General features: G+C 44.7%; 1 non-coding gene across 1 annotated transcript; it reads left to right on the top strand.

The window, feature by feature from the left end:
• Positions 1-7,174: 7,174 nt before the first annotated feature.
• On the top strand, positions 7,175-7,282 carry LOC132537251 (U6 spliceosomal RNA). Its single transcript, XR_009548712.1, has one exon. It is a non-coding gene; the product is annotated as a U6 spliceosomal RNA (small nuclear RNA).
• The last annotated feature ends 2,098 nt before the right edge of the window (positions 7,283-9,380 follow it).

Below are 9,380 nucleotides of genomic sequence, written 5' to 3' on the forward strand. Positions count from 1 at the left end.
CTAAGATGGCGAGGCCCAGTGTCCTGACTTCAAACTGCTCCCTTCTCCATCAGTCCCTGAGCGACCTCATCTCTCACAGGGGCTCTCTATAACCCAGGGAATCCTGACTGGAAGTCTGGGTTTCTGTTTGGCAGATTAAAATAAATGACTAGCCTGTCGTGTCACTGAGGATGTCAAGCATACAAACCTGCTGTCTATTTGAGCCCTTACTGGCTGTGGTTGATGTGTTCCAGGGGGTCTTCTGAGGACTCAGCCACTTCTGAAGGAGAGTATGCTTGGGAGGAGCCCTGTGGCAGGCTGCTGCTGGCCACCACAGCCATGGTCAAAAGGGGTCACAGGAGGCAGGCGCGACAGCTGCACCTATACTCACACGTCTTGCTCATCTCTAGCTCAAAGTATATAGATGCTCCATCTCCACGTATGACCTGGGGGTGGGGACAGTGCAGGCCATGTGGGCCAAAGCAGCACTGAATGCTGCCTCCTGGTGCCACCTCCTGGGCTGGTTGGCTGTAGTGGTTACGTTATGCATGTGCAAGGCCCCAGCAGTGCAAAAAAAAAATGTACATACCAGGGGGGGAGAGAGAAGGAGAGTGACTGTGACTGGAGAAGTTTCTGGCACTGGGTAGAAACAACTGACCAGCATAAATATCAGGTCTGGTCTGTGGCACTGCATATGCTTGTGTCATGTATTATTCTCTCTCTCTGTCTCTCTCATCAGTCACCAAATGGATTTTTAAATTAGGCTACCTGGTGATCTATTCCTCTCATCCTAAATCAATACTTGAAAAAAACTGGAAATAATCTTTTTTCTTTCCTTTATGAAAAGGAATTGAATTTTTTTTCCAATTGTGTTCTTTTGTATGAAGGCCTAAAACAAACTAGCAGGTCTGAAGTAAAAAGTGCATCACTTCTATTAATTTATGAGTTTTATTTATATAGTATATACAATTAAATGTAAAAAAATATAAGTGTCAGAATTTCAGCAACAGGAAAGGATACTCATTGTTCACTGAGTGGCATTTGTAAACACTGAAGTACAGAGTGCCGCCACAATGGAGCCTCAGCTCTGAGGGCTGGCTGCTTCCTGCCTTTGGTGAGATGTCTCCAGGATCAGTCATCACACACAGTGCTCAGGCCCTTCTCCCCACTCTTGCTGAGCTGCCAGATGAGGACAGAGCTGCAGGAGCAGGTCTTCATGGGCTCGGCTGGGAGTACAGGGCAGAGTGACTGAGGTCTTCTTGCTGTCTCTCCAGGTTTGAAAGCAACTTCACGATCAAGCACTCGGTGCCCTTGTGTAGCCTGTGGGTGTCTGCCTACCTGGAGAGGTCCAGGAGAGCCACCAGCAGAGACCGGAGGTCACTCATTGTAGGTTGGCCCAGGAAAAGCTTCGTGGTCACTTTCTCGTAAGACCTCCATCTTGGTTTTCCATGTGGTCATGACTTTTACATCTAAAACATTTTCATCTGGTTGTTTGTAAAGCCAATTGCTCAAGCATGAAGTCTTTGTTATTCTCTCTCATTCTCTTCTGAACATTAAAAGGGAAAAACAAAAGAAAGCATGGGTCATCTGGGACAGTGTAATCATGCACGAGAGGGCCAGCAGACAAAGAAAGAAAATATGGACATCAGTATTGTGTGGAGTTGATCTTGCACTGCAGGTATGTTCAGCAAAAGCAAGAGTGGCATTCCTGTCTGGAGAGGTACTTTTGCCAGTACAAGTGTAATGAAATAATGCAGATATCTGTACAGCAGTGTGGCCCTCTCTCCTGCCCTGCCCCATGGTGGTGAGTTCTGGTTTAGAGCCACCTGCCAATCAGGCAGGTGTTGGTCCCTCCTTCACATATGTATCATACTCCATTATGGATTTCTGAGGGACTTGTGGTCAGCACTCTTTATTTTCCCTTCCTTACAACTTGTGATTGGAGACAACAGCTATTTTCAAAGGTGAATTGAAATTCCATAAACTGCAGACACTTATCATGGTGAGATGGGAAATTTTACCCATGTGAGAACAACTAGACCATAAACCATCACCCTTAATCCTGCACCCACACACACACACTGTTGTTGAGTGAATCAATAGGCCCAGGTTTCCCCTTTGCATGATTCTCAAAACAAGTTTCCTTCCCTCCTTCCCCAGAGCCCTGGGCCATGGGTTCTCGGTCAGAAGTTGAGAGAAGTTGCAGATCTGGAGTTCCAGCCTCACAGACCATGTCATACTTTCCAGGGCTCCTCTCATTTGCCTGAACTAAAACTCCTTACTTTCCTGAGATTTAGACTTGACTTCATAAGAATGTTCATCCACTTTGAAAAGTAGCACAGGATATTAAACATAGTAGCAACAAATACTGACTTGGGGGAAAAACAGACTAACAGCTCATCTTTTCTCCTTTCTTTTGGGTCCCTGTTGGATTTGATTAGCTGCATCTTTCTTGCTAACGACAGGGACCAGCCTGGAATGACTCCCCAGGACACCCTCCTTGTACAGAGGGATGATGGGGCATGCGTAAGTGTTTTTTTTTAATTTCTTTATTGGGGAATTAATGTTCTACATTCAGTAGTAAATACAATAGTTTGTACATGCATAACATTTCCCAGTGTTCCATATAATAATACAACCCCCACTAGGTCCTCTGTCATCCTTCTTGGATTCTCTCCACCCACCCAACCCAGAGTCTTTAATTTTGGTGCAATATGCCAATCCCAGTTCTGGTGCTACCTGTGTTTTCCTTTCTGATCTTGCTTTTCAACTTCTGCCTGACAGTGAGATCATCCCATATTCATCCTTTTGTTTCTGACTTATTTCACTTAACATGAATTTTTTCAAGGTCAATCCAAGATTGCAAGATTGGCTGAAAATGGTAAAGTCACCATTTTTTATAACTGATATATATATATATCATATATATATATATATATGATATATATATATCATAAATTTCTCAGCCACTCATCTGTTGTTGGACACCTGGGTTGCTTCCAGGTTTTGGCTATTACAAATTGTGCTGCCAACATATGTGTACACAGAGCTTTTTGGATGGGTGTATTGGGTTCCTTAGGATATATCCCCATGAGAGGAATTATAGGATCATAGGGTAGGTCCATTTCTAGCCTTCTGAGAGTTCTCCAGACTGTTCTCCATAGCTGGACCAATTGACATTCCCACCAGCAGTGTAGGAGGGTTCCTTTGACCCCACAGTCTCTCCAGCATTTGCTGCTGTTGCCTTTTCAGATGTATGACATTCTTAGAGGAGTGAAGTGGTATCTCATTGTTGTCTTTACTTGCATTTCTCTGACAGTCAGAGACTTGGAACATTTTTTTTCCATGTGTTTCTAGACCTTTTGGATCTCTTCTGTGGTGAATAATCTGTCCATGTCCTCCCCCCATTTTTGGAAGGGGTTATTTTTTTCTTGTTGAGATTTGCAAGTTCTTTACATATTTTGGTTATTAGCCTCTTGTCTGAGGTATGGCATGTAAAGATCTTCTCCCATTCTGTCAGGGGTCTCTTGGTTTGGGTAGTAGTTTCTTTAGCTGTGCAGAAGCTTTTTAATTTGATGTAGTCCCATAAGTTTATACTTGACTTAGTCTTCTTTTTAATTGGATTCATTTCATTGAAGGTGTCTTTAAAATTTATGTAGAAAGGGGTTCTGCCAATATTTTCCTCTAAGTATGTGATAGTTTCTGGTCTAACATCCAAGTCCTTGATCCACTTGGAATTCACTTTTGTATTTGGTGAAATATAGTGATTCAGTTTCATTCTTCTGCATGTTTCAACCCATTTTTTCCAACACCATTTGTTGAAGAGACTTTGCTTTCCCCATTTAATAGTATGGGCACCTTTGTCAAAGATTAATTGTCCATAGGTGTGGGGGCTTACTTCTGGCCTCTCAATTCTATTGAGACACCGGTCAGTGTGTCTATTCATGTTCCAGTACCTAGCAGTTTTTATGACAAGGGCCCTATAATACAATTTGAGATCAGGGAGTGTGATGCCTCCGGTTCTGTTCTTTCTTCTCAAGATTGTTTTGGCAATTCTAGGTCTTTTCTGGCTCCAGATAAACATTTGTAGCATTTGTTCTATTCTCCTAAAAATGTGTTTGGGATCTTGATAGGAATAGCATTAAGATTGTATATGGCTGTGGGTAGTATATTCATTTTAATGGTGTTAATTCTTTCAACCCATGAGCATGGAATATCTTTCCACTTCTTTGTGTCTTTTGCAATTTCCTTGAGTAGTGACTCATAATTTTCAGTATACAAGTCTTTCACTTTTTTTTTCCTTTTTTATTTAAGAAAGGATTAATTAACAAAACCATAGGGTAGGAGAGGTACAACTCCACACAATTCCCACCACCCAATCTCCATATCCCAGCCCCTCCCCTGATAGCTTTCCCATTCTCTATCCCTCTGGGAGCATGGACCCAGGGTCATTGTGGGTTGCAGAAGGTAGAAAGTCTGGCTTCTGTAATTGCTTCCCCACTGAACATGGGCATTGACTGGTCAGTCTATATTCCCAGTCTGCCTCTCTCTTTCCCTAGTAGGGTGGGTCTCTGGGGAAGCGGAGCTTCAGGACACATTGGTGGGGTCTTCAGTCCAGGGAAGCCTGGCTGACATGATGATGACATCTGGAACCTGGTGACTGCAAAGAGAGTTAACATACAAAGCCAAACAAATTGTTAAGCAATCATGGACCCAAAGCTTGGAGTAGTGGAGAGGAAGTGTTAGGGGGATACTCACTGCAAACTCTAGTGTACTTCTGCTTTCAGGTATATATTTTTGCAGTAGTTTATGGATACGTGTGAACATATGCTCTCTCTCACAGAATCTGGTGTATATCTAGGATTTGGGACTTTGTTAGAAAGTGAACCACCTGAGATGGAATTAGAGTATACTATGAAAGGAAAGGTCTCACCCAAGTAATGAAGCTGAAGGGTTGTCATTCCACACGTGTAGTCTCTGGACACAGTCTGAAGTGAAGCATGTTGAGGTGGCAATCGTTGTGTTGATTAGGATGTGATCGGCAGATGCAACATTATTTGATATGGATTGGGAGAGGCATACGGGAAAGTGGGTCCTATCCAAGGGTTCCAGGACTGGGGGAAGTAGAGGCTCTATAGTGGAGATGTGAGGTTCCTGCTGTCTTAGGGTTCAAAAAGACAATCAATAGTTAATGTTATCATCACATTATTTGGTAATTGGGTCGCACCCATAGGCTCCAGCGCTGGGGCCTGGGCCCTGTGCCTTGAGCTCCCAGCCAGAACTGTGCGGAGGTCCCCCATGTGGAAGTACTGCTGGGGACTCCCCAAGGTGCTATGCCAGACAGCAGCCAGCAGCCAGGTCCATAGTGCTGGAGCCCATCTAGTGAGATTCCTCCAATTCCAAGTAAGTGGCCCCTGGTTCCTGTGCCCTTGAAGGTTGGGTTTTGTGCCTGCCTGGGAAGGTGCTGGGTGGGGGGAGGGGCAAAGTCAGGGTACAGCCACAGAGGGGCCAGCGCCCAAGGAACCAGTACCCCGGGCCAGGCGCACCCCTTAGAGGTGGCTGCACGCACCCAGAAACCTGCAGGACCCAGTGGCCTTGAGCGGGGCGCTCCCCTGGATCAAGGCCATGCGCATCCCTGGCAGGGGGGAACCCAGGGGAGGTGTCCACGAGCCCTCAGACCCCGCACCCCTGGCAGGGACACCCTGGAAGGGTGCCTGCGTGCCCTCAGATTGAGCTGCTTTCAGCTTCCATGAGTGCAGGGACCCTGCAGGAGAGTCTGTGAGGTGGGCCTTCCCTTTCCTTCCTGCTGGGAGAGGGGTCCTTGGTCCCTGGGCCTCACCTAGTGTGTCAGTGCTGGTGGCTCCAAGCGCCCTGAGGGTGAGGACCCGCCAGCTCAGCTGGAGTCCGGGCAGTGCGCCTCCTGCCCACCCCAATCGCCTGGGCAGGAGGGGACCCCTGAACCCACCGACCTGGCTTCGGGAGCGACCAGTCCTAGAGAACTTTCCCCACGCCCGCCCACCCGAAATGTGCGCCCATTGTCCTTGCTCTCTCTGTGGCCCACTATGAGGTCCTCGGGGAATGACTGTTAGGAATCCTGAACTTCGAGTTTGGTCTGGGGCAACATGGGGAGCCAAGCTCCCAGACTAGGGTGAAGGAGGCTGGGCACAGGGTGCAGGTCCAGGTTGGGGCTCTCCTCACACTTCTAGAACTGGAGTGTTTTCTCTGTCTCTGTCTCTCTCGGAAGAGACATGCATTTCAGAGGGGTGCCCCAGGCTAGCTGCCTCCAACCCTTGTTGAGCCCTGGGCCCGGGCTGTGGACTGGGTCTGGGCTGAGGGTCTGGCACTTTGCAACCTGCTGGTCCTGGAGGGCACTGCCAACACCCACCCCCAACCCCCCTCATGCAGGTGGCCTGGGATTGGCAGGGCTCCATGTGTGGTGGGGGGTGGGCAGGGGTCGCCTGGGGTTCTTGTGTCTGTGGGGACAGTCCTTGGGAGACTGCAGTCTTCCTACTCACACAATGGGGCAGCCAGGATGCTGGCAGGTGGGAGCTGCACTAGGAGCCCCACAGAGCCAGGCAAGAGCCGATCTTGGAGCTGGTAGGAACTGGGCAGGAACCGTGGTTTTTTTTTTTTTTTTAAAGGAAATTAAAAAAAGGAAAAATGTTACTTATTAATACAAAAAAAAGAGAAGCAGAGCATGACTATGGCACATGCAAATCTGGGGATTGAATTCAGGACTTAATTCGTACAGAGCCATTGCCCTAGCCATTCTGCAATTCTAAAGTATAAATAGGTTATTTTATTTTTGTTGTTGTTGTTGTCACCAAGGTCTCATTGTCTCCCTTTCTTTTTTTTTTTCTTGTCTATTCTTTTCCACTCTTTTTTATTTTTATTTATTTTTCCTTTTTGTTGCCCTTGTTGCTTAACATTGTGTGGTGATTAATGTTGTTGTTGGATAGGACAGAGAGAAATGGAGAGAAGAGGGGGAGACAGAAGGGGGAGAAAAAGACAGACACCTGCAGACCTGCTTCACCACCTGTGAAGGGACTCCCGGGCAGGTGGGGAGCCAGGGGCTAGAACCGCGATCTTTCCTCTGGTCCATGAGCTTTGCGCCATGTGCGCTTAACCCACTGTGCCACTGCCTGACTCCAACTGTCTCCATCTCTTAACACTTTTTAAATAAGATTATAATATAGTCCTAGCTTCGGTAGTACATATACTAAAACTGGCATGATAACAGAGAAGATTAGCATGGCCCCTGCTCAAGGATTACACACAGATTCATGAGGCATACCATATTTTTTCAAAAAAAGATTATAAAATATATGTAAACACATATAAATAATTATAAACTTTTTAAGAGCCAGTTAATGTAACCTGGGAGGTGGTTCAGTGGCAAGAGATCTAGATTTATATGTGTGGGATCCCAGGTCTGTCTGAACTCTGGTTCTACATATGCTGAAGCTCTTTTAAAAGATTAATCAGTGAGGGAGAAAGGGAGGAGAGAGAGAGAGAGAGAGGAAAAACACTATAGCATCAGTCTGGAACATGTGATGCTGGAGGTAGAATTCAGGACCTCATGCTTGAGTCCAAAACTCCAACCACTGTACCAGCCTCCAGGGCTGCAGATTGGCTTTTTTGAACAAAATCATGGTAATATTGTTCTCTTAACTGTTAATCTTTTAAGCAATACAAAGTCATTTTAAAATTTTTTCTCAAATATTGTGCCGGGGGATCAATCCCACCCAGAACCTTGCACCTGCATGGGACAACTGAGAAGCCTCCTTGCCAGTCTCCATTCTGTATCCTTTAAGAGACATGCAAAGCACTGCTCCTCTATGCACTGAGTCCCGCCCATTGCCTGCCTGTGGTGTGCACTTAGAGTGTGGAGGATCAGAAATAACTTGAATGTTTAGGCTCTCTGTGTCTGTGCCAGAAGGGGTTTGCTAAGAAGTAGTGGTTTGGAAATGTGAATTCCTAGCTTCAAGTCTACCTACTGATGCTCCTCTACAATCTGAGACCATCGCAGGCAAGGGATAAATATATTATTTGCGCTGTCAGTTACACTACTGCAGGCTAAAATAAGGGTAGGGAAAGTGGAACGGCCAAAAGTAGGGAAAACTAAGATATCTAAATCAAAGTGACTTGTGACAGTTATTATAATGCTTACTGTTATGCAGCCCACTTTTCCAAAAATGCTACAAGGTTTACTGCAAATAACTCAAAAACATGGCTATTTTGCGCTTCCAACCCCAAAATTCTCTTTCAACCACATTCAGGTTTTACTTTAGTTTTTAAAGATTTATTTATTAGTGAGAGAATTAGGGGAGAGGAAGAAGGAGAACCGCAGCATCACTCTGACACATCTGATGCCAGAGATCAATCTTGAGACCTCACACATAAGAACCCCAAAGCTTTATCCACTGCACAACCTCCCAGACAGTGGCAGCCTTTATTTTTTTATAATTTAAAATATTATGATACTTTGCTTACTTAAGAGGCAAAAGATTTATACAATCTGAAGAGAACAAGAGTATACTTTGCTTATTTAAATGATACATACAATTTAGTAGAACTTATACATTTGAATAAAACTACATACATATGTAATTCAAAATCTAGGAAATAGAGAAAAATGAAGTGGGGGAAAAACCCTTTCCTGACCCTCGACCTTAGATTCTCTCAGAAAATATTACGGTGTTTTTAAATGAATTAATTTATTTTTCCTTTTTAGTTGCCCTTGTTTAACATTGTTGTAGTTATTGATGTTGTTGTTGTTGGATAGGACAGAGAGAAACGGAAATAGCAGGGGAAGACAGAGGGGGAGAGAAAGACAGATACCTGAAGACCTGCTTCACTGCTTGTGAAGTGACTTTCATGCAGGTGGGGAGCTGGGGCCAGAACCAGGTTCCTTCCGCTGGTCCTTGCACTTTGCAGTATGGTTTTGGCAGAGCTATTTATTTCTGAACCCACAAGGAGTTGTAATAAAATTTTGTAATAATATGTTTTATTTTAAAACTTGAAAGTATCTTAATTTCCATTAAAAAATTCATAAAAATGACCTTTAAACCAATTTTCTCTTTAGACAGTTATGATACAAATCCTGAATAGAAATAGCTTGAGGAAGAAATTTGAGTTAACACATTAGTAAACTTTCTGGAGAACGGACTGATGAGGGTAAAATAGAGTTTTTAAATTATTTGAATTTCATGAATTACAGAAGGGGGTTGAGGGGCACAGAAGCAGCACTCTAGCATATGCAGTGCTTGGGATTGGACTCAGGACCTAAAATTTAGAAGCTCTAATTTCTTCCATGGTGCAACCTACCCATCTTCAGAGATAGTTTTGTTTTGTCCTAAAGATCTTATTTATTCATTAATGAGAGAGAGAGGAGTAGGGAG

Source organism: Erinaceus europaeus, chromosome 2 (genome assembly GCF_950295315.1).
Source record: "Erinaceus europaeus chromosome 2, mEriEur2.1, whole genome shotgun sequence".
In the NCBI taxonomy this organism is placed as follows: Eukaryota; Metazoa; Chordata; class Mammalia; order Eulipotyphla; family Erinaceidae; genus Erinaceus; species Erinaceus europaeus.